Below are 22,151 nucleotides of genomic sequence, written 5' to 3'. Positions count from 1 at the left end.
AATAAGAATCCTATTAAGACTGATTGGATGCCTGAGTAAAATGAGCCCACCCCTATGTCTCTATGACACTCTGGTGTAAAGATATCCATCTGGGCTTTTTATAATGGTAGTCTATGGGAGATGTTGCTAGGGTACCCAAAATTGTTGCTAGGGGCGTGGCTTAATAGCTCTGGGGCGAGCCTAAGAGACTAATTGGATGACTGAGCAAAATAAACCCACCCCCATGTCTCTACGACACTCAAAAGTGAAGATATTCCATCTGGGACGCTTTTATTCCCTTATATGGGCATGTTTCCTGTCCCATTATAAGTCAATGGGAAATTTTGGGGGCCTCTTACACCCCAGGGGTACAGCTTACACCCCATTTTGATGTATATTCTTATACAGCCTGTCAGCCTCCTTAAATGTGGAAAGCCACAAGTTTCTACAAGTTTCTCACTCGCAGCTAGGACCCGTCAAAGTTTGTCTCCATGTTAAGTAAATGGGAGTTTTGGGGTGTTTGAGCCCCCCGTTTAGGAATTCGGAAGGTCCCATCAGTTAGAAAAGATATAGCACACTAAGTCAGACCAGTCTTAAGGTCCGTGGAAAATTTGGTGCATGTAGCTTGAAAGCTCTAGGACGAGTTAGTGTCAGAAATTTTGGGGTGCTAAGAAGAATAATAATAACTAGATAGAAAAGTTTGTTGACAAACTTTATGTTGGCTTGACAAAGCCTGGCCTGAACGTTAAAAACGGTTTGACAGAAGTTTAGTTTAGTAGGCTGTTCGTATCTGGCTGTTAGTATGTTTAAGTATGAAGCCTGATTTAGCATAAAGCTAGCATGATTAGCCTGAAGCTAGCATGAAGCTAACATGATTAGCCTGAAGCTAGCATCAAGTTAGCATGATTAGCATGAAGCTAGCATGATGCTAACATGAAATAACATGAAGCTAGCATGATGCTAACATGAATTAGCATGAAGCTAACATGATTAGCATGAAGCTAGCATCAAGTTAGCATGATTAGTAAGAAGCTAGCATGATGCTAACATGAATTAGCATGAAGTTAGCATGATGCTAACATGAATTAGCATGAAGCTAGCATGATGCTAACATGAATTAGCATGAAGCTAGCATGATGCTAACATGAATTAGCATGAAGCTAGCATGATGCTAACATGAATTAACATGAAGCTAACATGATGCTAACATGAATTAGCATGAAGCTAGCATGATGCTAACATAATTAGCATGAAGCTAGCATGATGCTAACATGAATTAGCATGAAGCTAGCATGATGCTAACATGAATTAGCATGAAGCTAGCATGATGCCAACATGAATTAGCATGAAGCTAGCATGATGCTAACATGAATTAGCATGAAGCTAGCATGATGCTAACATGAATTAGCATGAAGCTAGCATGAAGCTAACATGAATTAGCATGAAGTTAGCATGATGCTAACATGAATTAGCATGAAGCTAGCATGATGCTAACAAGAATTAACATGAAGCTAGCATGATGCTAACATGAATTAGCATGAAGCTAGCATGATGCTAACATGAATTAGCATGAAGCTAGCATGATGCTAATATGAATTAGCATTAAGCTAGCATGATGATAACATGAATTAGCATTAAGCTAGCATGATGCTAACATGAATTAGCATGAAGCTAGCATGATGCTAACATGAATTAGCATGAAGTTAGCATGATGCTAACATGAATAAGCATGAAGTTAGCAAGATTTATTATGAAATTAGCATAAAGCTAGCATGAAACTAGCATGAAGCTAGTATGACTTAGCATGAAGCTAGCATGAAACTAGCATGAAGCTAGTATGACTTAGCATGAAGCTAGCATGAAGCTAACATGACCAAAAGACCCAACCCCCATGTCTCTATGATGTTCGGATCCAGAGATATAAGGCTTTGTTTATTATGTTGCTAGGGTGCTCATATTTGGTTGCTAGGGGCGTGGCTTAATACCTCAATAAGAATCCTTAGAGACTGATTGGATGCCTGAGTAAAATGAGCCCACCCCCATGTCTCTGTGACACTGTGCTGCAAAGATATCCATCTGGGCATTTTATAATGGCAGTCTATGGGAGATGTTGCTAGGGTGCCCACAAATGGTTGCTAGGGGCGTGGCTTAATAGCTATGGGACGATCCAGAGAGACTGATTGGATGCCTGAGTAAAATGAGCCCACCCCCATGTCTCTATGATACTGTAAAGCGAAGATATTCCATCTGGAACGTTTTTATTCCCTTATATGGGCGTGTTTCCTGCCCCGTTATAAGTCAATGGGGAATTTTGGGGGCCTCTTACACCCCAGGGGTGAAACTTACACTCCAATGTGAGGTATGTTCTTACAGAGCCTGCCAGCCTCTTCAAATGTGGTAACCCACAAGTTTCTACAAATTACTCGCTCGTAGCTATGACCCGTCAAAGTTTGTCGCAATGTTAAGTAAATAGGACTTTTCGGAAGTTTTATGTCCCGTTTTGGGAATTCTGTAAGTCGGATCCCGTCAAAAAGATATAGCACACTTCTTTAGACCAGTCAGAATGTCCGTGGAAAATTTCGTGGTTGTAGCTTGAAAGCTGTCGGACGAGTTAGCCGCAGAAATTTTAGTCTCAGAAGAAGAAGAAGAAGAAGAAGAATAATAATAATAAGTTTAAATACAATATCAGTATGTTGGCTTTGACAAGCCAACATAACTAGATAGGTACATTTCCTGAAGAAAATGTGAAGTGGTGCTTGCCGTGGCAAAATTCTGGGGGCAATGTATGATTATACTCCAAGTCACGAGTCAAACGGTCCAACCCCCGTGTCTCTACGATGTTCTGATGTGGAGATATAAGGCTTTGTTTATTGAAGGTAGTATGATTACCATGAAGCTAGCATGATGTTAGCATAAATAACGTGAAGGTAGTATGATGTTAACATGATTAGCATGAAGCTAGCATAAAGCGAACATCATTAGCATGAAGCTAATATGATGTTAATATGATTAGCATGAAGTTAGCATGATGTTAGCATGATTATCAGGAAGTTGGCATGATGTTAGCATGATTAGCATGAAGTTAGCATGAAGTTAACATGAAGCTAGCATGATGTTAACATGATTAGCATGAAGCTAGCATGAAGCTAACATGATTAGCATGAAGTTAGCATGAAGCTAGCATTAAGCTAGCATGATTAGCATGAAGCTAGCATGAAGCTAACATGATTAGCATGAAGCTAGCATGATTAGCATGAAGCTAGCATGATTAGCATGATGTTAGCATGATTAGCATGATGTTAGCATGATTAGCATGATGTTAGCATGATTAGCATGATGTTAGCATGAAGCTAGCATGAAGCTAGCATGATTAGCATGAAGCTAGCATGAAGCTAGCATGATTAGCATGAAGCTAGCATGATTAGCATGAAGCTAGCATGATTAGCATGAAGCTAGCATGAAGCTAGCATGAAGCTAACATGATTAGCATGAAGCTAGCATGATTAGCATGAAGCTAGCATGATGTTAGCATGATGTTAGCATTATTAACATGATGTTAGCATGATTAGCATGAAGCTAGCATGAAGCTAACATGAAGCTAGCATGATTAGCATGAAGCTAACATGATTAGCATGAGGCTAGCATGATTAGCATGAAGCTAGCATGATTAGCATCAAGCTAGCATGATTAGCATGAAGCTAGCATGAAGCTAGCATGATTAGCATGAAGCTAGCATGATTAGCATGAAGCTAGCATGATGTTAGCATTAAGCTAACATGATGAGCATGAAGTTAGCATGAAGCTAGCATGATTAGCATGAAGCTAGCATGATTAGCATGAAGCTAGCATGATGTTATCTTTAAGCTAACATGATTAGCATGAAGCTAACATGATGTTAGCATGATTAGCATGATGTTAGCATGATTAGCATGATGATAGCATGAAGCTAGCATGATGTTAGTATGAATTTACCATGATGTTAGCATGACTAGCATGATGTTAGCATGACTAGCATTATGTTAGCATGATTAGCATGAAGTTAGCCTGATGTTAGCATGATTAGCATGATGTTAGCATGATTAGCATGAAGTTAGCATGATGCTAGAATGATTAGCATAAAGATAGCATGATGTTAGCATGATAAGCATGAAGCTAGCATGATGTTAGCATGATTAGCAAGAAGTTAACATGAAGTTAGCATGATGCTAGAATGATTAGCATAAAGATAGCATGATGTTAGCATGATTAGCATGAAGCTAACATGATGTTAGCATGATTAGCAAGAAGTTAACATGAAGTTAGCATGAAGCTAGCATGATTTAACGTGAAGTTAGCAAGATTTATTATGAAATTAGCATTAAGCTAGCATGAAACTAGCATGAAGCTAGTATGACTTAGCATTAAGCTAGCATGAAGCTAACATGGCCCAAAGACCGAACCCCCATGTCTCTATGATGTTCGGATCCAGAGATATAAGGCTTTGTTTATTATGTTGCTAGGGTGCTCATATTTCGTTGTTAGGGGCGTGGCTTGGGAGTGGCCAACAATGTGGCCAGTTATTACACTCTGAGTCACGAGTCAAACGGTCCAACCCCCGTGTCTCTACGATGTTCTGATGCGGAGATATAAGGCTTAGTTTATTCGGTTGCTAGGGTGCTCAAATTTGGTTGCTAGGGGCGTGGCTTGGGAGTGGCCAATTATGTGCCCAATTGTTACACCCCTAGTCACAAGTAAAACAGTCCAACCCCCGTGTCTCTACGATGTTCTGATGCCGAGATATAACTGTTTGAATTTTATGTTGCTAGGGTGCTCAAAAGTGGTTGCTAGGGGCGTGGCTTAGTAAGTCTTTAAGGATCCTGAGAGACTGATTGGATGCCTGAGTAAAATGAGCCCACCCCCATGTCTCTATGACACTGTGGTGCAAAGATATCCATCTGGGCATTTTATAATGGCAGTCCATGGGAGATGTTGCTAGGGTGCCCAAAATTGTTGCTAGGGGCGTGGCTTAATAGCTCTGGGATGATCCTGAGAGACTGATTGGATGCCCGAGTAAAATGAGCCCACCCCCTTGTCTTTACGACATTGTAAAGCAAAGATATCCCATCTGGAACTGTTTTATTCCCTTATATGGGCATGTTTCCTGCCCCATTATAAGTCAATGGGGAAATTCGGGTGCCTCTTACACCCCAGGGGTACAACTTACACCCCATTGTGATCCATGTTCTTACAGAGTCTACCACCTTCTTCAAATAATGTAACCCACATGTTTCTATAAAATCCTCGCCTGTACCTATGACCCGTCAAAGTTTTTGCAATGTTAAGTCTATGGGATTTTCCCCCATTGACTTTTCATTGGGGCACTTTTGGGCACCTCTTACACCCCAGGGGTACAACTTACACCCCAATGTGATGTATGTTCTTACAGAGTCTATCACCCTCTTCAAATGCTGTAACTCACATGTTTCTACAAAATCCTCGAGCGGAGCTATGACTCGTCAAAGTTGGGCGCAATGTTAAGTCAATGGGATTTTTCGGGTGGTTTTTCGCCCCCCTTTCGGAAATCCTGCACCCGATCTCTTATAAAAGTCATAGCACACCTCTCCACAATAAACCGGTCTATTTGAGCCCTATTTTATGGGTCTACGACAAAGCGTGCGGGACGAGTTACGCGCCGAAAAAAGTGTCCAGAAAAAGAAGAATAATAACTAGATAGGTACATTTCCTGAAGAAAATGTGAAGTGGTGCTTGCCGTGGCAAATTTCGGGGAACAATATATGATTATACTCTAAGTTACGAGTCAAACGGTTCAACCCCCGTGTCTCTACGATGTTCTGATGCGGAGATATAAGGCTTTGTTTACTCTGTTACTAGGGTACTGTATTTGGTTGCTAGGGGGAAAATTGGCATCCACTGGTGATTACACTCCAAGTCACAAGTCAAACGGTCCAACCCCCGTGTCTCTACGATGTTCTGATGCGGAGATATAAGGCTTTGTTTACTCTGTTGCTAGGGTACTGTATTTGGTTGCTATGGAAAAAAATGGCATTCCATAATGATTACACTCAGAGTCACGAGTCAAACGGTCCAACCCCCGTGTCGCTACGATGTTCTGATGCGTAGATATAAGCCTTTGTTTACTCTGTTGCTAGGGTACTGTATTTGGTTGGTAGGGAAAAAATTGGCATCCCATAATGATTACACTCAGAGTCACGAGTAAAACGGTCCAACCCCTGTGTCTCTACGATGTTCTGATGCGTAGATATAAGCCTTTGTTTACTCTGTTGCTAGGGTACTGTATTTGGTTGCTATGGAAAAAAATGGCATTCCATAATGATTACACTCAGAGTCACGAGTAAAACGGTCCAACCCCCGTGTCTCTACGATGTTCTGATGCGGAGATATAAGGCTTTGTTTACTCTGTTGCTAGGGTACTGTATTTGGTTGCTAGGGAAAAAATTGGCAACCCATAATGATTACACTCTGAGTAACTAGTCAAACGGTCCAACCCCCATGTCTCTACGATGTTCTGATGCGGAGATATAAGGCTTTGTTTACTCTGTTGCTAGGGTACTGTATTTGGTTGCTAGGGAAAAAATTGGCATCCCATAATGATTACACTCTGAGTCACGAGTCAAACGGTCCAACCCCCGTGTCTCTACGATGTTCTGATGCGGAGATATAAGGCTTTGTTTACTCTGTTGCTAGGGTACTGTATTTGGTTGCTAGGGAAAAAATTGGCATCCCATAATGATTACATTCCGAGTCACGAGTCAAACGGTCCAACCCCCGTGTCTCTATGATGTTCTGATGCGGAGATATAAGGCTTTGTTTACTCTGTTGCTAGGGTACTGTATTTGGTTGCTTGGGAAAAAATTGGCATCCCATAATGATTACACTCTGAGTCACTAGTCAAATGGTCCAACCCCCGTGTCTCTACAATGTTCTGATGCGGAGATATAAGGCTTTGTTTACTCTGTTGCTAGGGTACTGTATTTAATTGCTAGGGAAAAAAATGGCATCCACTAGTGATTACCCTCCGAGTCATGAGTCAAACGGTCCAATCCCCTTGTCTCTACGATGTTCTGATGCGGAGATATAAGGCTTTGTTTACTCTGTTGCTAGGGTACTGTATTTGGTTGCTAGGGAAAAAAATGGCATCCACTAGTGATTACCCTCCGAGTCACAAGTCAAACGGGCCAACCCCCGTGTCTCTACGATGTTCTGATGCGGAGATATAAGGCTTTGTTTATTCGGTTGCTAGGGTGCTCAAATTTGGTTGCTAGGGGCGTGGCTTGGGAGTGGCCAATGATGTGCCCAATTGTTACACGCCAAGTCACAAGTAAAACGGTCCAATCCCTGTGTCTCTACGATGTTCTGATGCCGAGATATAACTGTTTGAATTTTATGTTGCTAGGGTGCTCAAAAGTGGTTGCTAGGGGCGTGGCTTAGTAAGTCTTTAAGGATCCTGAGAGACTGATTGGATGCCTGAGTAAAATGAGCCAACCCCCATGTCTCTATGACACTGTGGTGCAAAGATATCCATCTGGGCATTTTATAATGGCAGTCTATGGGAGATGTTGCTAGGGTGCCCAAAATTGTTGCTAGGGGCGTGGCTTAATAGATCTGAGATGATCCTGAGAGACTGATTGGATGCCCGAGTAAAATGAGCCCACCCCCTTGATTCTACGACACTGTAATTCGAAGATATCCCATCAGGAAAATTCTTATTCCCTTATATGGGCATGTTCCCTGACCCATTATAAGTCAATGGGGCACATTTGGGCGCCTCCTACACCCCAGGGGTACAACTTTCACCCCATTGTGATGTATGTTCTTACAGAGTCTACCACCCTCTTCAAATGTTGTAACCCACAAGTTTCTACCAAATCCTCGAGCTGAGCTATGACCCGTCAAAGTTGGGCGCAATGTTAAGTCAATGGGATTTTTCGGGTGGTTTTTCGCCCCCCTTTCGAAAATCCTGCACCCGATCCCTTATAAAAGTCATAGCACACCTCTCCTCAATAAACCGGTCATTTTGAGCCATCTTTCATGGGTCTATGACAAACCGTGCGGGACGAGTTACGCGCCGAAAAAAGTGTCCAGAATAAGAATAATAAGAATAAGTATGAGCAATAGTAATAGTGATGCCTTGCATAAATGCAAGCACCACTAACTAGATAGGTACATTTCCTGAAGAAAATGTGAGTGGTGCTTGCCGTGGCAAAATTCTGGGGAACATATATGATTATACTCCAAGCCAAAAGTAAAACGATCCAACTCCCGTGTCTCTACGATGTTCTGATGCGGAGATATAAAGCTGTGTTTATCCGGTTGCTAGGGTACTGTATTTGGTTGCTAGGGGGGAAATTGGCATCCACTGGTGATTACACTCCAAGTCACGAGTCAAACGGTCCAACCCCCGTGTCTCTACGATGTTCTGATGCGGAAATATAAGGCTTTGTTTACTCTGTTGCTAGGGTACTGTATTTGGTTGCTAGGGAAAAAAATGGCATCCACTAGTGATTACCCTCCGAGTCACGAGTCAAACGGTCCAACCCCCGTGTCTCTATGATGTTCTGATGCGTAGATATAAGCCTTTGTTTACTCTGTTGCTAGGGTACTGTATTTGGTTGCTAGGGGGAAAATTGGCATCCACTAGTGATTACCCTCCGAGTCACTAGTTAAACGGTCCAACCCCCGTGTCTCTACAATGTTCTGATGCGGAGATATTAGGCTTTGTTTACTCTGTTGCTAGGGTACTGTATTTGGTTGCTAGGGGAAAAAATTGCCATCCGCTAGTGATTACCCGCCGAGTCACGAGTCAAACGGTCCAACCCCCGTGTCTCTACGATGTTCGGATGCCGAGATATAACTGTTTGAATTTTAAGTTGCTAGGGTGCTCAAAAGTGGTTGCTAGGGGCGTGGCTTAATACCTATGTAAGGATCCTGAGAGACTGATTGGATGCCTGAGTAAAATGAGCCCACCCCCATGTCTCTATGACAGTGTGATGCAAAGATATCCATCTGGGCATTTTATAATGGCAGTCTATGGGAGATGTTGCTAGGGTGCCCAAAATTGTTGCTAGGGGCGTGGCTTAATAGCTCTGGGATGATCCTGAGAGACTGATTGGATACCCGAGTGAAATGAGCCCACCCACTTATCTCTACGACACTGTAAAGCAAAGATATCCCATCTGGAACTGTTTTATTCCCTTATATGGGCATGTTTCCTGCCCCATTATAAGTCAATGGGCAATTTCGGGTGCCTCTTACACCCCAGGGGTACAACTTACACCCCATTGTGATGTATGTTCTTACAGAGTCTACCACCCTCTTCAAATGTTGTAACCCACGTGTTTCTACAAAATCCTCGAGTGGAGCTATGACTGGTCAAAGTTGGGCGCAATGTTAAGTCAATGGGATTTTTCGGGTGGTTTTTCGCCCCCCTTTCGAAAATCCTGCACCCGATCCCTTAAAAAAGATATAGCACACCATTCCTCAATAAACCGGTCAATTTGGGCCCTCTTTTATGGATCTACGACAAACCGTGTGGGACGAGTTACGCGCCGAAATTTGTGCGACATAAGAATAAAGATATAAAAATAATAATAATAATATCCCTGAGGAATAGTAATAGTGATGCTTTGCATAAATGCAAGCACCACTAATAATTATTATAATAAGTATGAGCAATAATAATAGTGATGCCTTGCATAAATGCAAGCACCACTAACTAGATATTAAAGTTTGAAGACAAACTTTATGTTGGCTTGAAAAAGCGTAGCTTGAACGTTTAAAACGGTTTGACAGAAGTTTAGTTTAGTAGGCTATCTGGCTGTTAGAATGTTTAAGTATGAAGGTAGCATGACTAGCATGAAGTTAGCATGATTAGCATGAAGCTAGCATGATGCTAACATGACTAGCATGAAGCTAGCATGATGCTAGCATGATTAGCATGAAGCTAGCATGATTAGCATGAAGCTAGCATGATGCTAGCATGATTAGCATGATGTTAGCATAATTAGCATGAAGCTAGCATTATGCTAGCATGATTAGCATGATGCTAGCATGATTAGCATGAAGCTAGCATGATGCTAGCATGATTAGCATGAAGCTAGCATGATGCTAGCATGATTAGCATGAAGCTAGCATGATGCTAGCATGATTAGCATGATGCTAGCATGATTAGCATGAAGCTATCATGATGCTAGCATGATTAGCATGAAGCTAGCATGATGTTAGCATGATTAGCATGAAGCTAGCATGATGCTAGCATGATTAGCATGAAACTAACATGATGCTAGCATGATTAGCATGAAGCTAGCATGATTAGCATGAAGCTAGCATGATTAGCATGAAGCTAGCATGATGCTAGCATGATTAGCATGAAGCTAGCATGATGCTAGCATGATTAGCATGAAGCTAGCATGATGTTAATATGATTAGCATGAAGCTAGCATGATGTTAGCATGAAACTAGCATGATTCTAGCATGATTAGCATGAAGCTAGCATGATTCTAGCATGATTAGCATGAAGCTAGCATGATTCTAGCATGATTAGCATGAAGCTAGCATGATGCTAGCATGATTAGCATGAAGCTAGCATGATGCTAGCATGATTAGCATGAGGTAAGCATAAGGTTAGCATGATTAGCATGACGCTAGCATGATTTAACGTGAAGCTAGCATGATTAGCATGATGCTAACATGATTAGCATGACGGTAACACTATTTGGCGTGCAGCTAACAAGATTTAACATGAAGTTAACATGATTTAGCATGAAGTTAGCAAGATTTATTATGAAATTAGCATAAAGCTAGCATGAAACTAGCATGAAGCTAGTATGACTTAGCATGGAGCTAGCATGAAGCTAACATGACCCAAAGACCCAACCCCCATGTTTTTATGATGTTCAGATCCAGAGATATAAGGCTTTGTTTATTATGTTGCTAGGGTGCTCATATTTGGTTGCTAGGGGCGTGGCTTAATACCTCAATAAGAATCCTATTAAGACTGATTGGATGCCTGAGTAAAATGAGCCCACCCCTATGTCCCTATGACACTCTGGTGCAAAGATATCCATCTGGGCTTTTTATAATGGTAGTCTATGGGAGATGTTGCTAGGGTACCCAAAATTGTTGCTAGGGGCGTGGCTTAATAGCTCTGGGGTGATCCTAAGAGACTGATTGGATGCCTGAGTAAAATGAGCCCACCCCCACATCTCTATGACCCTGTAATGCGAAGATATACATTTATAGACAGTTTATAATGGCAGTCTATGAGCATTCCCCTCCCATTATAAGTCTATGGGGAAATTTTGGGGGCCTCTTACACCCCAGGGGTACAACTTATACCCCATTGTGATATATGTTCTTACAGAGGGTGTCAGCCTCCTTAAATGTGGTAAGCCACAAGTTTCTACAAGTTTCTCACTCGCAGCTATGACCCTTCAAAGTTTGTCTCAATGTTAGGTCAATGGGAATTTTGGGGTGTTTGAGCCCCCCGTTTAGGAATTCGGAAGGTCCCATCAGTTAGAAAAGATATAGCACGCTAAGTCAGACCAGTTTGAAGGTCTGTGGAAAATTTGGTACATGTAGCTTGAAAGCTCTAGGACGAGTTAGCTGCACAAATTTGGTCTCAGAAAAAGAATAAGAAGAACTAGATATTAAAGTTTGAAGACAAACTTTATGTTGGCTTGAAAAAGCGTAGCTTGAACGTTTAAAACGGTTTGACAGAAGTTTAGTTTCGTAGGCTATCTGGCTGTTAGAATGTTTAGGTATGGAGGTAGCATGATTTAGCATGATTTATCATGATGCCAACATGATAAACATGAAGCTAGGATGATTAGCATGATGCTAGCATGATTAACATGAAGCTAACATGATGTTAGCATGATTAACATGATGCTAGCATGATTAGCATGAAGCCAGCATGATGTTACCATGATTTGCATGAAGCTAGCATGATGCTAGCATGATTAGCATGAAGCTAGCATGATGCTAGCATGATTAGCATGAAGCTAGCATGATGCGTGCATGATTAGCATGAAGCTAACATGATGTTAGCATGATTAGCATGAAGCTAGCATGATTAGCATGAAGCTAACATGATGCTAGCATGATTAGCATGAAGCTAGCATGATGCTAACATGATAAACATGAAGCTAGCATGAGGTTAGCATGATGTTAGCATGATTAGCATGAAGCTAGCATGATGCTAGCATGATTAGCATGAAGCTAGCATGATGCTAGCATGATTAGCATGAAGCTAGCATGATGCTAGCATGAAACTAGCATGATTCTAGCATGATTAGCATGAAGCTAGCATGATGCTAGCATGATTAGCATGATGCTAGCATGATTAGCATGAAGCTAGCATGAAGTTAGCATGATGCTAGCATGATTAGCATGAAGTTAGCATGAAGTTAGCATGATGCTAGCATGATTAGCATAAAGCTAGCATGTTGCTAGCATGATTAGCATGAAGCTAGCATGATGTTAGCATGATTAGCATGAAGCTAGCATGAAACTAGCATGATTCTAGCATGATTAGCATGAAGCTAGCATGATTCTAGCATGATTAGCATGAAGCTAGCATGATTCTAGCATGATTACCATGAAGCTAGCATGATGTTAGCATGATTAGCATGAAGGTAGCATGAGGCTAGCATGATTAGCATGAAGTAAGCATGAGGTTAGCATGATTAGCATGAAGCTAGCATTATTTAACGTGAAGCTAGCATGATTAGCATGATGCTAACATGATTAGCATGACGCTAGCACTATTTAGCGTGCAGCTAACAAGATTTAACATGAAGTTAGCATGATTTAGCATGAAGTTAGCAAGATTTATTATGAAATTAGCATAAAGCTAGCATGAAACTAGCATGAAGCTAGTATGACTTAGCATGGAGCTAGCATGGAGCTAGCATGAAGCTAACATTACCCAAAGACCCAACCCCCATGTCTCTATGATGTTCAGACCAAGAGATATAAGGCTTTGTTTATTATGTTGCTAGGGTGCTCAAATTTGGTTGCTAGGGGCGTGGCTTAATGCCTCAATAAGAATCCTATTAAGACTGATTGGATGCCTGAGTAAAATGAGCCCACCCCTATGTCTCTATGACACTCTGGTGTAAAGATATCCATCTGGGCTTTTTATAATGGTAGTCTATGGGAGATGTTGCTAGGGTACCCAAAATTGTTGCTAGGGGCGTGGCTAAATAGCTTTGGGGCCACCCTAAGAGACTGATTGGATGACTGAGTAAAATGAGCCCACCCCCATGTCTCTACGACACTCTAAAGTAAAGATATTCCATCTGGGACGCTTTTATTCCCTTATATAGGCGTGTTTCCTGCCCCATTATAAGTCAATGGGAAATTTTGGGGGCCTCTTACACCCCAGGGGTATAGCTTACACCCCATTGTGAGGTATGTTCTTACACAGCCTGTCAGCCACCTTAAATGTGGTAAGCCACAAGTTTCTACAAGTTTCTCACTCACAGCTATGACCCGTCAAAGTTTGTCTCAATGTTAAGTCAATGGAAATTTTGGGGTGTTCGAGACCCCCGTTTAGGAATTCGGAAGGTCCCATCAGTTAGAAAAGATATAGCACACTAAGTCAGACCAGTCTGAAGGTCTGTGGAAAATTTGGTGCATGTAGCTTGAAAGCTCTAGGACGAGTTAGTGTCAGAAATTTTGGTCTCAGAAAAAAGCGGAATAATAATAATAAGTTTAATAGCAATAACAATATATTGGCTTTTTCAAAGCCAACATAATAATAAGTTTAAATGCAATAACAATATATTGGCTTTTTCAAAGCCAACATAATAATAAGTTTAAAAGCAATAACAGTATGTTGGCTTTTTCAAAGCCAACATAATAAGATATAAGTTTAATAGCAATAACAATATATTGGCTTTTTCAAAGCCAACATAATAAGTTTAAGTGCAACAACAGTATGTTGGCTTTCTCAAGCCAACATAATAAAAATAAGTTTAAGTGCAACAACAGTATGTTGGCTTTCTCAAGCCAACATAATAAAAATAAGTTTAAGTGCAACAACAGTATGTTGGCTTTCTCAAGCCAACATAATAATGACATCAGAGTACCGCGAGAGCGATTCGGGAAATCACACGGAGAAGTCTGCTTTCTCATCGCTCTCGCGGTACTTTGACATCACCAAGCGGTCTGTGTAGCTCCAAATGAAATCCAATCTGCTCGCAGTCTGCAGCTCACACTACACACCAAACAGTCCCTGTGGAGACGTGAACGAGTGGAGCAGAGCTACGAAACATAATAAAATCCGGAGAGTTAACAACGCACATGTCAATTTAAATCAGTCCAGTTTATTACTTCATCTGGAGGTGAGGATACACTAAATCATGGCCATGTTGATGTCCTGATGGTTTTTGATATAATCCAGTTAATTACCTCGTCCTGTCAGGAGTTGATGGAGCAGCATTAAAAATACATACTGGGTCGTGTACTGTTAACCTATACAGTGAGGATGATTTCGTATTTTTTAAAGCAAATGTGCACCCCAGCCAGTCCAATAACTCACCAATTCATTTGTAATATACCAGGATATAATTTATTTGCAAACTTGCCAAGACTTATTCCTTCAAATCAGGAGACTTAAATCCTTATAAGGGGAATCTACAGAGATCACATATGGTTTAAGAAATTCCTGACAGGTAACATCTTATTACATTGTAAAGGTTTAATAAAACTGCATGACAGGTAACATCTGATCACATTGTAAAGGTTTAATATAACTGCATGGCAGGTAACATCTGATCACATTGTAAAGGTTTAATATAACCACAACAGATCACATTGTAAATGTTTTATATTACTGCCTGACAGCCAGGTAACATCTGATCACATATGAAGGTTCATAAAAATAATGGTAGCACTTTATTTTACAGTACGTGTACTTACCGACAAATGTGTGTTACTTACTTTTAGGTATCTACATGGTAATTAACTGGTACCATTACTGTACTTACGAGTGGTACATATTTGGTAGTTATTATGTAACTCTAGATAAGTATTGTGTAATAACAGATACATACTTATATTGTAGGTATACTGTAACTAACGAGAAACATTACTGTACTTACAAATAAATGTACACTTTGTATTTACAGGCAAATTAGGGTAAATACAATATATAAATGGTATTTATAGTGTACATATATGATAACTAATATCAAACACTTCTGTACTTTATTGTCTTTATTGTGGTCTTCCGCAATCTTCACTATCTTGATTACAAACTGTTCAAAATGCAGCTGCAAGACTTTTGACTGGGTCTAGAAAAAGGGATCATGTTTCTCCAGTTTTGGCATCTCTTCACTGGCTTCCTATTAAGTTTCGAGTTGATTTTAAAATTCTTATGTTTGTTTATAAGGCGTTGTCTGGCTCTGCACCTAGGTATATTAGTGATCTAATTGTACCTTATTGTCCTGGTAGGGCACTTAGATCTTCAAACCATTTGCTTTTAAATGTGCCACGAAGTCGTTACAAATTAAAGGGTGATCGGGCCTTTTCTGTGGCTGGGCCCATGCTTTGGAATGCTCTCCCTTATCATGTGAGGTCTGCTCCATCATTGGACAGTTTTAAATCTAATCTGAAGACATATTTTTATTCCTTAGCTTTTGGACATTTGTAGTTGTTTCCCTTATGTACAGCCCTTTGGATCAATTTCTATTGTGTTAAATGTGCTTTATAAATAAAGGTTGTTGTACTTACAAATTGTATATACACAATAAGTGTGTACTAGTGAATGTACCCAGTAGTTAATGCGTATGATAGTCAATGGTTGGGTTTGCCTCACAGTTACATGTATATGATGCTATATCTTAGGTGGTAGGTCCTATGTAATAACTCTGCAAAAAGCAACACTTTATTGTAGAGTCCTGTTTCCATGCAGTTACCATGGACGTACTAGTGAATGTACCCAGTAGTTAATGCGTATGATAGTCAATGGTTGGGTTTGCCTGACAGTGACATGTATATGATGCTATATCTTATGTGGTAGGTCCTATGTAATTAATAACTGTGTAAAAAGCATCACTTTATTTTACAATCCTGTTTCCATGCAGTTACCATGGACGCACTAGTGAATGTTCCCAGTAATTAATGCGTATGATAGTCAATGATTGGGTTTGCCTCACAGTGACATGTATATGATGCTATATCTTAGGTGGTAGGTCCTATGTAATAACTGTGTAAAAAGCATCACTTTATTTTACAGTCCTGTTTCCATGCAGTATCCATGGATGTACTAGTGAATGTACCAAGTAGTTAATGCGTATTATAGTCAATGATTGTGTTTGCCTGACAGTGACATGTATATGACGCTATATCTTAGGTGGTAGGTCCTATGTAATAACTGTGTAAAAAGCATCACTTTATTTTACAGTCCTGTTTCCATGCAGTTACCATGGACGTACTAGTGAATGTACCTAGTAGTTAATGCGTATGATAGTCTATGGTTGGGTTTGCCTCACAGTGATATGTATATGATGCTATATCTTAGGTGGTAGGTCCTATGTAAAAACTGTGTGAAAAGAACGCTTAAAGAAAGGATGCATTTAGTGAAATAAATACATGAATAAATAGTTAAATAAATAATTAAATAAGTAATTAAATGCTTACAGCACCTGGTATTCCCAGGCAATCTCGCATCTAAGTACTAACCAGGCCCGACCCTGCTTGGCTTCCGAGATCAGACGAGAGCGGGCGTGCTCAGGGTGGTGTGGCAGTAAGCGAGTGCTGATTCGATTTGAGAGCCACTTCAAGACTAATGTGGCAACGCCATGCCATCGGGGAACGCTTACAGAAAGGATGCATTTATGAAAAAAATTATATGGATAATTAATTAAATAAATCATTAATTAAATAAATAATTAAATGCTTACAGCACCTGGTATTCCCAGGCGGTCTCCCATCCAAGTACTAACCAGGCCCGACCTTGGTTGGCTTCCGAGATCAGACGAGAGCAGGCGTGCTCAGAGTGGTGTGGCCTTAAAGCGAGTGCTGATTCGATTCGAGAGCCACTTCAAGACTTATGTGGCAACGCCATGCCATCGGCGAACGCTTACAGAAAGGATGCATTTATGGAAAAAAATTATATGAATAAATAATTAAATAAATAATTAAATGCTCACAGCACCTGGTATTCCCAGGTGGTCTCCCATCCAGTGCTTTAAGTGGCCCAAAAGAGGTGCCGGTACTCTAATTTTTATTTTATTTTTATTTTTTTTTGCTTACTCAACTCCTATATTGAAGGGGTTTCATATTCAGCAGTCAACAGACGACCTTTTAAAAAATAATAAATCCTTTTATAAGTTTGTGGATTTGCTTGAGCTAGAAATTGCTACTGAACATAAATAAAATGTGCAAAAGGATTTTGAAAAAAATACCATTAGAAAGAGCTACTGTAGAAAGAGCTTTTGAACATAAATAAAATGTGCTAAAGGTAGATATGCAAGTAAAATTTTCAGGATGGTTAAATGCTAAAACTAGTTGTTAATTTAGAAAGAGCTTGAAAAAAAAAACTTTAAAATGACACCAAGACCATGTCTATGGGTTCAAGAATAACAAAATACTGGCCATTTGAAACTCGAAAGTCATTTATTTTGTCCAATTGTTTTCCATTTTGCGGTGGTAAAACTACTGTGCACGTCGTTCAAATTCATTGAAATTTCGTTCACTTGTAGTTTAGCAATTAAACTAAATGTCTATTACAATTTCAAGAATGTTTTCTGCACATCGCCTAAGGAAATCCGAAGTTGCGTCAAGAGGAACCAAACTGACAGCCGCGACAGCGGAGATTATCACATACCTACAAAAGGAATAAGGCTTGCGTCTGACCTGCAGCTATCATTCTGGCTTGGTGGGATGTCAGCCAGCGAGTCCTCTGATTCTGACCTTGTTCTTTTACTACTCAGAGTCTAAAACAAGGGGGGCATATTAAGTGTTCATTGTATTTTCATTTTAACTGAGCAGCTATGGTTGCGCGTTTCACACACAAACAAACACCTCTCCAGAGCACGTTGACACTGACTGACCGACGAATGCGCTTTTAACTTGTAAACGCAAGGGTGTATGGGTAATGTAGTCTCTGCTCTCAGTGGGACGAATTAGGAAGCGTACATTAAGGGCACTCTGAAAAGCCGCAGCGCAGCCAAAGGATTAAATTAAACCTCTGATTTTTAAACAGATGTGCAAATGAGCGTTCCGGTACGCTAAAAGCACGTTCTGGGCGCACAGAGAGGTGGTGGTACGCTCAAGAGCTATTTTTGGAAGTGGCGGTACTGAGTACCGGGGCGTTCCGGCCCACTTAAAGCACTGCTCCCATCCAAGTACTAACCAGGCCCAACCCTGCTTGGCTTCCGAGATCAGACGAGAGCGGGCGTGCTCAGAGTGGTGTGGCCGTAAGCGAGCGCTGATTCGATTCGAGAGCCACTTCAAGACTAATGTGGCAACGCCATGCCATCGGCGAACGCTTACAGAAAGGATGCATTTAGTGAAAAAATACATGAATAAATAATAATTAAATGCTTACAGCACCTGGTATTCCCAGGCGGTCTCCCATCCAAGTACTAACCAGGCCCGACCCTGCTTGGCTTCCAAGATCAGACGAGAGCAGGCGTGCTCAGGGTGGTGTGGCCGTAAGCGAGTGCTGACTCGATTCGAGAGCCACTTCAAGACTAATGTGGCAACGCCATGCCATCGGCGAACGCTTACAGAAAGGATGCATTTATGGAAAAAAATTATATGAATAAATAATTAAATAATTAAATAAATGCTTACAGCACCTGGTATTCCCAGGCGATCTCCCATCCAAGTACTAACCAGGCCCTACCCTGCTTGGCTTCCAAAATCAGACGAGAGCGGGCGTGCTCAGGGTGGTGTGGCCATAAGCGAGAGCTGACTCGATTCGAGAGCCACTTCAAGACTAATGTGGCAACGCCATGCTATCGGCGAACGCTTACAGAAAGGATGCATTTATGGAAAAAAATTATATGAATAAATAATTAAATAAATGCTTACAGCACCTGGTATTCCCAGGCGGTCTCCCATCCAAGTACTAACCAGGCCCGACCCTGCTTGGCTTCCGAGATCAGACGAGAGCGGGCGTGCTAAGGGTGGTGTGGCCGTAAGCGAGCGCTGACTCGATTCGAGAGCCACTTCAAGACTAATGTGGCAACGCCATGCCATCGGCGAACGCTTACAGAAAGGATGCATTTCTGGAAAAAAATTATATAAATAAATAATTAAATAATTAAATAATTAATTAAATAAAGAATTAAATGCTTACAGCACCTGGTATTCCCAGGCAGTCTCCCATTCAAGTACTAACAAGGCCCGACCCTGCTTGGCTTCCGAGATCAGACGAGAGCGGGCGTGCTCAGGGTGGTGTGGCCGTAAGCAAGCGCTGACTCGATTCGAGAGCCACTTCAAGACTAATGTGGCAACGCCATGCCATCGGCGAACGCTTACAGAAAGGATGCATTTCTGGAAAAAAATTATATAAATAAATAATTAAATAAAGAATAAAATGCTTACAGCACCTGGTATTCCCAGGCGGTCTCCCATCCAAGTACTAACCAGGCCCGACCCTGCTTGGCTTCCGAGATCAGACGAGAGCGGGCGTGCTCAGGGTGGTGTGGCCGTAAGCGAGCGCTGATTCGATTCGAGAGCCACTTCAAGACTAATGTGGCAACGCCATGCCATCGGCGAACGCTTACAGAAAGGATGCATTTCTGGAAAAAAATTATATGAATAAATAATTAAATAATTAGTTAAATAAAGAATTAAATGCTTACAGCACCTGGTATTCCCAGGCGGTCTCCCATCCAAGTACTAACCAGGCCCGACCCTGCTTGGCTTCCGAGATCAGACGAGAGCGGGCGTGCTCATGGTGGTGTGGCCGTAAGCGACCGCTGACTCGATTCGAGAGCCACTTCAAGACTAATGTGGCAACGCCATGCCATCGGCGAACGCTTACAGAAAGGATGCATTTCTGGAAAAAAATTATATGAACAAATAATTAAATAATTAATTAAATAAAGAATTAAATGCCTACAGCACCTGGTATTCCCAGGCGGTATGCCATCCAAGTACTAACCAGGCCCGACCCTGCTTGGCTTCCGAGATCAAACGAGAGCGGGCGTGCTCAGGGTGGTGTGGCCGTAAGCGAGCGCTGACTCGATTCGAGAGCCACTTCAAGACTAATGTGGCAACGCCATGCCAGTGGCGAACGTTTACAGAAAGGATGCATTTCTGGAAAAAAATTATATGAATAAATAATTAAATAATTAATTAAATAAAGAATTAAATGCTTACAGCACCTGGTCTTCCCAGGAGGTCTCCCATCCAAGTACTAACCAGGACCGACCCTGCTTGGCTTCCGAGATCAGACGAGAGCGGGCGTGCTCAGGGTGGTGTGGCCGTAAGCGAGCGCTGACTCGATTCGAGAGCCACTTCAAGACTAATGTGGCAACGCCATGCCATCGGCGAACGCTTACAGAAAGGATGCATTTCTGGAAAAAAATATCATGAATAAATAATTAAATAATTAATTAAATGCTTACAGCACCTGGTATTCCCAGGCGGTCTCCCGTCCAAGTACTAACCAGGCCCGACCCTGCTTGGCTTCCGAGATCAGACGAGAGCGGGCGTGCTCAGGGTGGTGTGGCCGTAAGCGAACGCTGACTCGATTCGAGAGCCACTTTAAGACTAATGTGGCAACGCCATGCCATCGGTGAACGCTTACAGAAAGGATGCATTTCTGGAAAAAAATAATATGAATAAATAATTAAATAATTAATTAAATAAAGAATTAAATGCTTACAGCACCTGGTATTCCCAGGCGGTATGCCATCCAAGTACTAACCAGGCCCGACCCTGCTTGGCTTCCGAGATCAAACGAGAGCGGGCGTGCTCAGGGTGGTGTGGCCGTAAGCGAGCGCTGACTCGATTCGAGAGCCACTTCAAGACTAATGTGGCAACGCCATGCCAGTGGCGAACGTTTACAGAAAGGATGCATTTCTGGAAAAAAAATATATGAATAAATAATTAAATAATTAATTAAATAAAGAATTAAATGCTTACAGCACCTGGTCTTCCCAGGAGGTCTCCCTTTCAAGTACTAACCAGGACCGACCCTGCTTGGCTTCCGAGATCAGACGAGAGCGGGCGTGCTCAGGGTGGTGTGGCCGTAAGCGAGCGCTGACTCGATTCGAGAGCCACTTCAAGACTAATGTGGCAACGCCATGCCATCGGCGAACGCTTACAGAAAGGATGCATTTCTGGAAAAAAATATCATGAATAAATAATTAAATAATTAATTAAATAAAGAATTAAATGCTTACAGCACCTGGTATTCCCAGGCGGTCTCCCATCCAAGTACTAACCAGGCCCGACCCTGCTTGGCTTCCGAGATCAGACGAGAGCGGGCGTGCTCAGGGTGGTGTGGCCGTAAGCGACCGCTGACTCGATTCGAGAGCCACTTCAAGACTAATGTGGCAATGCCATGCCATGGCGAACGCTTACAGAAAGGATGCATTTCTGGAAAAAAATTAAATAAATAAATAATTAAATAATTAATTAAATGCTTACAGCACCTGGTATTCCCAGGCGGTCTCCCATCCAAGTACTAACCAGGCCCGACCCTGCTTGGCTTCCGAGATCAGACGAGAGCGGGCGTGCTCAGGGTGGTGTGGCCGTAAGCGAACGCTGACTCGATTCGAGAGCCACTTCAAGACTAATGTGGCAACGCCATGCCATCGGTGAACGCTTACAGAAAGGATGCATTTCTGGAAAAAAATAATATGAATAAATAATTAAATAATTAATTAAATAAAGAATTAAATGCTTACAGCACCTGATATTCCCAGGCAGTCTCCCATCCAAGTACTAACCAGGCACGACCCTGCTTGGCTTCCGAGATCAGACGAGAGCGGGCGTGCTCAGGGTGGTGTGGCCGTAAGCGAGCGCTGTCTCGATTCGAGAGCCACTTCAAGACTAATGTGGCAACGCCATGCCATCGGCGAACGCTTACAGAAAGGATGCATTTCTGGAAAAAAATTATATGAATAAGTAATTAATTAAATTAATTAAATAAAGAATTAAATGCTTACAGCACCTGGTATTCC

The 22,151-nt window shown here is 41.6% G+C and overlaps 9 non-coding genes and 8 pseudogenes across 9 annotated transcripts in view; all 17 read right to left on the bottom strand.

Annotated features, from left to right (window-relative positions):
* Nucleotides 1–16,637: 16,637 nt before the first annotated feature.
* LOC129417320 (5S ribosomal RNA) lies at nucleotides 16,638–16,756 on the bottom strand (annotated as a pseudogene).
* Nucleotides 16,757–16,900: 144 nt separating this feature from the next.
* Nucleotides 16,901–17,019, bottom strand: LOC129417609 (5S ribosomal RNA; annotated as a pseudogene).
* A 1,530-nt stretch (nucleotides 17,020–18,549) lies between these two features.
* On the bottom strand, nucleotides 18,550–18,668 carry LOC141360503 (5S ribosomal RNA). Its single transcript, XR_012367019.1, has one exon. It is a non-coding gene; the product is annotated as a 5S ribosomal RNA (ribosomal RNA).
* A 129-nt stretch (nucleotides 18,669–18,797) lies between these two features.
* Nucleotides 18,798–18,916, bottom strand: LOC141360815 (5S ribosomal RNA; annotated as a pseudogene).
* Nucleotides 18,917–19,037: 121 nt separating this feature from the next.
* Nucleotides 19,038–19,156, bottom strand: LOC141359906 (5S ribosomal RNA). The gene has a single exon (XR_012366396.1). It is a non-coding gene; the product is annotated as a 5S ribosomal RNA (ribosomal RNA).
* Nucleotides 19,157–19,305: 149 nt separating this feature from the next.
* LOC141360776 (5S ribosomal RNA) lies at nucleotides 19,306–19,424 on the bottom strand (annotated as a pseudogene).
* Nucleotides 19,425–19,553: 129 nt separating this feature from the next.
* LOC141361251 (5S ribosomal RNA) lies at nucleotides 19,554–19,672 on the bottom strand. The gene has a single exon (XR_012367302.1). It is a non-coding gene; the product is annotated as a 5S ribosomal RNA (ribosomal RNA).
* A 141-nt stretch (nucleotides 19,673–19,813) lies between these two features.
* Nucleotides 19,814–19,932, bottom strand: LOC141360130 (5S ribosomal RNA). The gene has a single exon (XR_012366643.1). It is a non-coding gene; the product is annotated as a 5S ribosomal RNA (ribosomal RNA).
* A 141-nt stretch (nucleotides 19,933–20,073) lies between these two features.
* Nucleotides 20,074–20,192, bottom strand: LOC141360686 (5S ribosomal RNA; annotated as a pseudogene).
* A 141-nt stretch (nucleotides 20,193–20,333) lies between these two features.
* On the bottom strand, nucleotides 20,334–20,452 carry LOC141359983 (5S ribosomal RNA). Its single transcript, XR_012366490.1, has one exon. It is a non-coding gene; the product is annotated as a 5S ribosomal RNA (ribosomal RNA).
* Nucleotides 20,453–20,581: 129 nt separating this feature from the next.
* On the bottom strand, nucleotides 20,582–20,700 carry LOC141360077 (5S ribosomal RNA). Its single transcript, XR_012366590.1, has one exon. It is a non-coding gene; the product is annotated as a 5S ribosomal RNA (ribosomal RNA).
* A 141-nt stretch (nucleotides 20,701–20,841) lies between these two features.
* LOC141360596 (5S ribosomal RNA) lies at nucleotides 20,842–20,960 on the bottom strand (annotated as a pseudogene).
* A 141-nt stretch (nucleotides 20,961–21,101) lies between these two features.
* Nucleotides 21,102–21,220, bottom strand: LOC141360625 (5S ribosomal RNA; annotated as a pseudogene).
* A 141-nt stretch (nucleotides 21,221–21,361) lies between these two features.
* LOC141361250 (5S ribosomal RNA) lies at nucleotides 21,362–21,480 on the bottom strand. The gene has a single exon (XR_012367301.1). It is a non-coding gene; the product is annotated as a 5S ribosomal RNA (ribosomal RNA).
* A 128-nt stretch (nucleotides 21,481–21,608) lies between these two features.
* On the bottom strand, nucleotides 21,609–21,727 carry LOC141361249 (5S ribosomal RNA). The gene has a single exon (XR_012367300.1). It is a non-coding gene; the product is annotated as a 5S ribosomal RNA (ribosomal RNA).
* A 141-nt stretch (nucleotides 21,728–21,868) lies between these two features.
* LOC141360778 (5S ribosomal RNA) lies at nucleotides 21,869–21,987 on the bottom strand (annotated as a pseudogene).
* A 142-nt stretch (nucleotides 21,988–22,129) lies between these two features.
* LOC141359932 (5S ribosomal RNA) overlaps nucleotides 22,130–22,151 on the bottom strand; it is a 119-nt gene continuing 97 nt past the window's right edge. The window contains exon 1 of the ribosomal RNA XR_012366426.1: nucleotides 22,130–22,151. This exon is cut by the window's right edge and continues 97 nt beyond it. This is a non-coding gene — a ribosomal RNA (5S ribosomal RNA).

The sequence above is a fragment of the Misgurnus anguillicaudatus genome, chromosome 23, assembly GCF_027580225.2.
Source record: "Misgurnus anguillicaudatus chromosome 23, ASM2758022v2, whole genome shotgun sequence".
Classification (NCBI taxonomy): domain Eukaryota; kingdom Metazoa; phylum Chordata; class Actinopteri; order Cypriniformes; family Cobitidae; genus Misgurnus; species Misgurnus anguillicaudatus.
This window is presented reverse-complemented; position numbering and strand designations above follow the sequence as displayed.